Consider the following 6,779-nt stretch of genomic DNA (forward strand, 5'->3'; position numbering starts at 1 on the left):
AGCCGAATAATAACCATCAGACAGAGGGATGACTTTTGGCTGTCCACCTTGTTGGACCCTCGCTACCGTTCAAAAATGGTGGCCTTTTTCACACCTGCTGAGAGGGAGGCCAAAATAACGTACTATAAAAACCACCTATGTAGTCAGTTGGTCTCTGCCTTTCTGCGCCAACGTCCATCCTCAGACACTGTGGGCCCTGTGCGCTCGCGTTCCGCTGCCATGGCAGCAGGGGAGGGGTGGGGTGGTAGGAGCAGTGGCAGCTCCACCAGCAGCGGCTGCCTCAGTCTGCAGTCGATGATGAGTAGCTTTCTTCACCAGCGCAGTGAGGAAACTACTAACCAGCCGCAGCAGCAGCAGCATCAGGTGGACCTGGAGCAGGACCTCAAACAACAGGCTTGGGCCTACTTGGACAGCACCCTGCCAACCGAGGTAGACAATCCCCTTGACTACTGGGCAACGAAACTTGACCTTTGGCCCCAACTAGCTGAATTTGCCCTTGAAAGGCTGTCATGCCCGGCCAGTAGCGTGGCATCGGAGCGCGTGTTTAGTGCGGCAGGAGGTATTGTAACTCCGCGGAGGATACGACTGTCCACCCAAAGTGTGGAGAGACTCACGTTTGTGAAAATGAATCAGGCGTGGATTAGTCTGGATTTCAAACCACCAGTTCCTGACACAACTGACTAAATCCGCCATGAATCATGCCCCAAACATGTGCCACTTTCAGGTCTCCTCACACTGCTGGTGTGTTCCATTTTTTGTCATAGGGTGCTGGCAGATTACGGGCCTCCCATTGCTGCTGCCAGGCCCGTAATCTGCCATGGGCCCCAGTACCGCCTCCTCATGCTGCTGCCAGGTCCAGAGTCTCTCATGGGTCCCTGTACGGCCTCCCATTGCTGCTGTCTCCATCGCCACACTCTGCCATGTGCCACTTTCAGGTCTCCTCACACTGCTGGTGTGTTCCATTTTTTGTCATAGGGTGCTGGCAGATTACGGGCCTCCCATTGCTGCTGCCAGACCCGTAATCTGTCATGGGCCCCCGTACCGCCTCTTCATGCTGCTGCCAGGTCCAGAGTGTCTCATGGGTCCCTGTACGGCCTCCCATTGCTGCTGTCTCCATCGCCACACTCTGCCATGTGCCACTTTCAGGTCTCCTCACACTGCTGGTGTGTTCCATTTTTTGTCATAGGGTGCTGGCAGATTACGGGCCTCCCATTGCTCCTGCCAGGCCCGTAATCTGCCATGGGCCCCAGTACCACCTCCTCATGCTGCTGCCAGGTCCAGAGTCTCTCATGGGTCCCTGTACGGCCTCCCATTGCTGCTGTCTCCATCGCCACACTCTGCCATGTGCCACTTTCAGGTCTCCTCACACTGCTGGTGTGTTCCATTTTTTGTCATAGGGTGCTGGCAGATTACGGGCCTCCCATTGCTGCTGCCAGGCCCGTAATCTGCCATGGGCCCCCGTACCGCCTCCTCATGCTGCTGCCAGGTCCAGAGTCTCTCATGGGTCCCTGTACGGCCTCCCATTGCTGCTGTCTCCATCGCCACACTCTGCCATGTGCCACTTTCATGTCTCCTCACAGTGGTGGTGTGTTCCATTTTTTGTCATAGGGTGCTGGCAGATTACGGGCCTCCCATTGCTGCTGCCAGGCCCGTAATCTGCCATGGGCCCCAGTACCGCCTCCTCATGCTGCTGCCAGGTCCAGAGTCTCTCATGGGTCCCTGTACGGCCTCCCATTGCTGCTGTCTCCATCGCCACACTCTGCCATGTGCCACTTTCAGGTCTCCTCACACTGCTGGTGTGTTCCATTTGTTGTCATAGGGTGCTGGCAGATTACGGGCCTCCCATTGCTGCTGCCAGGCCTGTAATCTGCCATGGGCCCCTGTACCGCCTCTTCATGCTGCTGCCAGGTCCAGAGTGTCTCATGGGTCCCTGTACGGCCTCCCATTGCTGCTGTCTCCATCGCCACACTCTGCCATGTGCCACTTTCAGGTCTCCTCACACTGCTGGTGTGTTCCATTTTTTGTCATAGGGTGCTGGCAGATTACGGGCCTCCCATTGCTGCTGCCAGGCCTGTAATCTGCCATGAGCCCCTGTACCGCCTCTTCATGCTGCTGCCAGGTCCAGAGTGTCTCATGGGTCCCTGTACGGCCTCCCATTGCTGCTGTCTCCATCGCCACACTCTGCCATGTGCCACTTTCAGGTCTCCTCACACTGCTGGTGTGTTCCATTTTTTGTCATAGGGTGCTGGCAGATTACGGGCCTCCCATTGCTGCTGCCAGGCCTGTAATCTGCCATGGGCCCCAGTACCGCCTCCTCATGCTGCTTCCAGGTCCAGAGTCTCTCATGGGTCCCTGTACGGCCTCCCATTGCTGCTGTCTCCATCGCCACACTCTGCCATGTGCCACTTTCAGGTCTCCTCACACTGCTGGTGTGTTCCATTTTTTGTCATAGGGTGCTGGCAGATTACGGGCCTCCCATTGCTGCTGCCAGGCCTGTAATCTGCCATGGGCCCCAGTACCGCCTCCTCATGCTGCTGCCAGGTCCAGAGTCTCTCATGGGTCCCTGTACGGCCTCCCATTGCTGCTGTCTCCATCGCCACACTCTGCCATGTGCCACTTTCAGGTCTCCTCACACTGCTGGTGTGTTCCATTTTTTGTCATAGGGTGCTGGCAGATTACGGGCCTCCCATTGCTGCTGCCAGGCCCGTAATCTGCCATGGGCCCCCGTACCGACTCCTCATGCTGTGATATTGCAACAAGGTGGAATTCAACCCTACATATGTTAGACCGCCTTTACGAACAGCGAAAGGCCATCACAGATTTCCTGATGTTACAAGCGGATAAAGGTACTCCCCTGTGTAACTTAGATGTCAGCCATTGGCAGCTCATGCGTGACACCTGCCGCTTGCTCAGGCCCTTTGAGGAGGCCACGCTATTCGTGAGTCGGCAGGACTATGGGATGAACGACGTCATTCCTCTGTTGCACGTCCTGGAACAAATGCTGTTAACAATGGCTGGTCAGGGTGCGGTAGACGTGGCGCACAGATCTCAATGCCACATGACCCCTGTGGGGGCAGGACAGGAAGAAGAGGAGGAGGTAGAGGAGGACATTGGTGCTCAGGAATTATTGAGTGAAATGGGTGGTTTTTCCACTCAGCGGACAGGAGTGGAGGAGCAGGAGCATCTGGTAGAGGAGGAGGAGGAGACAGAGGACCCATACGCACCATGGCAGTATGCTGTGGAGATGGAGGCAGGGAGTCCCTCGCATTCCTTGGCACAAATGGCCCATAGCATGCTCGGTTGCTTGCGTAGCGACAGCCGAATAATAACCATCAGACAGAGGGATGACTTTTGGCTGTCCACCTTGTTGGACCCTCGCTACCGTTCAAAAATGGTGGCCTTTTTCACACCTGCTGAGAGGGAGGCCAAAATAAAGTACTATAAAAACCACCTATGTAGTCAGTTGGTCTCTGCCTTTCTGCGCCAACGTCCATCCTCAGACACTGTGGGCCCTGTGCGCTCGCGTTCCGCTGCCATGGCAGCAGGGGAGGGGTGGGGTGGTAGGAGCAGTGGCAGCTCCACCAGCAGCGGCTGCCTCAGTCTGCAGTCGATGATGAGTAGCTTTCTTCACCAGCGCAGTGAGGAAACTACTAACCAGCCGCAGCAGCAGCAGCATCAGGTGGACCTGGAGCAGGACCTCAAACAACAAGCTTGGGCCTACTTGGACAGCACCCTGCCAACCGAGGTAGACAATCCCCTTGACTACTGGGCAACGAAACTTGACCTTTGGCCCCAACTAGCTGAATTTGCCCTTGAAAGGCTGTCATGCCCGGCCAGTAGCGTGGCATCGGAGCGCGTGTTTAGTGCGGCAGGAGGTATTGTAACTCCGCGGAGGACACGACTGTCCACCCAAAGTGTGGAGAGACTCACGTTTGTGAAAATGAATCAGGCGTGGATTAGTCTGGATTTCAAACCACCAGTTCCTGACACAATTGACTAAATCCGCCATGAATCATGCCCCAAACATGTGCCACTTTCAGGTCTCCTCACACTGCTGGTGGGTTCCATTTTGTCATAGGGTGCTGGCAGATTACGGGCCTCCCATTGCTGCTGCCAGGCCCGTAATCTGCCATGGGCCCCTGTACCGCCTCCTCATGCTGCTGCCAGGTCCAGAGTGTGTCATGGGTCCCTGTACGGCCTCCCATTGCTGCTGTCTCCATCGCCACACTCTGCCATGTGCCACTTTCAGGTCTCCTCACACTGCTGGTGGGTTCCATTTTTGTCATAGGGTGCTGTATGGCCTCCCATTGCTGCTGCCTCCACCGCCATACTGTGGCTCCACACTCTGGTTTTGGCCCCGTGACTGCCCAAATGAGTGAAGTGTGCGGTGATTCTAAGATCGACGGCACTCATCTGCATGTCATACTGACTGACAGTATTATTTCTCTTCCCCAGCAGACTCCAAGAGCATTTAAATTAAAGGTACAGTGTTCAGCACTAATATTAAGTCTCTCTGAAGCCTAGAAACACCCTTTTTTAAGTTAAATTCACAGCGAATATATTCGCATCGAATCGAATTTATTCCTCGAATTCGCCGAATCAGCCGAATCGAATTTTTGAATACTTCGCTCATCTCTAGTGGTCACCATTGTCCTTTCAAATTAGAGTTTTTATTATACTAGCAGACTCCTTCTATAAGAAAGGTTACAAGGACAAAACTATCAACACCAGCATAAACACAGCCTTGAGAACCCGAAGAGAAAATCTACTTCAGTACAAAGAGAAAAAAACAAACAACCGTGTACCTCTAGTAACCACATACAACCCAGCACTAGAAGGAATAAGAAAAATAATCAAAGATTTACAACCCATCATAACAGAGGATGGAACTCTGAAAGAAATATTCTAGCAACCCATAATACTGGCTTCCAGACAACCCCCCAACCTCAGAAATAAACTAATCAGTACGAAACTTCCTTCTGATTATGAGGTCACAAATAATGGAAGCAAACCCTCCAATAAGAAACGCTGCAAACTGTGCAACCAAATCAATCCATCAAAAAGTGTCAGACACTCAAAAAGGATCTTCAATATCTCCGGATCATACAGCTGCACCTTCAGTAATGTTGTGTACCTTATCCAGTGCAGAAAGTGTAGCAAAGGATCTTATGTTGGCGAAACAGGACAGAAGTTGCAAACAAGGATGAATTTACACAGACATACCATCAAGGAACATAAAGAAGATGACTTCTGCACACCTGTGGGACACCATTTCGCACAACCAGACCACACAATGGGAGACCTCAATATTCTAGTTCTTAAAGTAAATTTCAAATCCATTCAGGAAAGAAAAACTATTGAACTAAGAATGATAATTCTATTTGACACAAGAGATAACGGCCTGAATTTGGACATGGGATTCCTCAATCATTATCCAACGGTTTTATGACTATCACCTCAAGCATGACGCCCTCTGTGATGTGAGTGTTGTCTCCCCCCCTCCCCAGTCTTTGCTTTTATTTCTAGTTCCTTTTTTTTTTTTTTTTCCTTTCTCATCTCCCACATCTCTTCTAACATTCTGCTACAACTTTGTGATCAGTACTGCTTGGACCTTGAAGAAGGGGACATTCCCCGAAAGCTTGTCCTCAAAATTGTATGTTAGTGCAAATAAAAAAAGTATCACGGACAGTACTCAATTGTCTCTATTATATATAGTGAAATTTTATAGCTGACTCTCCCTTTGACATTCTGAGAAAGATCACTTTTCCTCACCAGGGGGCAGCCTAGCTCTATATCACATGTCTGTGTTTTTCATATACAAGATTAAGCAGTGTTTTCTTATTTAGCATTTGAAAGGGAAAACAATGTTCAGAACAAACATCAGTGAGGAACTAAACATTACTCAAGTTGCACAAGAATGTTCCCAAGCTTGCATTCAAACTTATTTCTGTTTTTTTTTTTTTTCCTACTTTTCTAGGTACTATTACGTACCAAGAACAATCCATTGTATATGGTGATATAGTTTTTTTGTGTCCAGTTTGTGAACCTACAGTATATACTAGTCTCCAGCTAAAGACATCTCACTTTTGGGTGGACTCCCGTGCCTGTGACACGCAGGGAAGAAGTCCCTGCACTTCTGTGGAAAACGCAGCCCGCACAGAAACCTCGGTTCCCAGTACGGTTGCGTTTTCCAGTGCGGGCAGCGTGCCAGTAGAACTTTCGTGCAGATCTGCAGCGGCACCACCCGCACAGATGTGAACCTAGGGTTAATCACTTTCCTTTTCTTTTTTTTTTACAAACTTGTCTCTTCCCCAGCTGAGCTTTCAGGTTGTAGGGATGATGCTCAGGTTCATGGCAGATCCAGCAGGTTCGAAATTCATGGTCCTGGCAAAGTATTGCAGAAATTTGTTAGACTGAACTCTTTGTAAAATATTAAGCTTGCCTGGCTTTGGAAAGCTGGCTCAGAAGGCCAACAATGGTAATTTTTTTAAAAAAAAGCTAGCTCCCTCACTTCAACAAATTGAGGTCACAGCAGCAATTATGACAATGTGCTTTATCTTAAATAGGGGAAGCATAGCAAGTGCTGCTGACAAACTGCATACAGAGAGATCAGTGTAGGGCTTGTATGCACTGGCAGGTGCCTACAAAAAGTAAATGTAAACCCTTACTGATTGTCATGTATGTAGCAAAATCTGTGTATCTTAGAGAATTGGGGAGTGAGGGTAATGATTTTTGTTTGTCTTTTTTTCATCCTTTGTTACATCATAATGCTGATGATG

The sequence above is a fragment of the Staurois parvus genome, unplaced genomic scaffold (assembly GCF_062004578.1).
Source record: "Staurois parvus isolate SC_StPar_1 unplaced genomic scaffold, SC_StPar_1.0 ptg000415l, whole genome shotgun sequence".
Classification (NCBI taxonomy): domain Eukaryota; kingdom Metazoa; phylum Chordata; class Amphibia; order Anura; family Ranidae; genus Staurois; species Staurois parvus.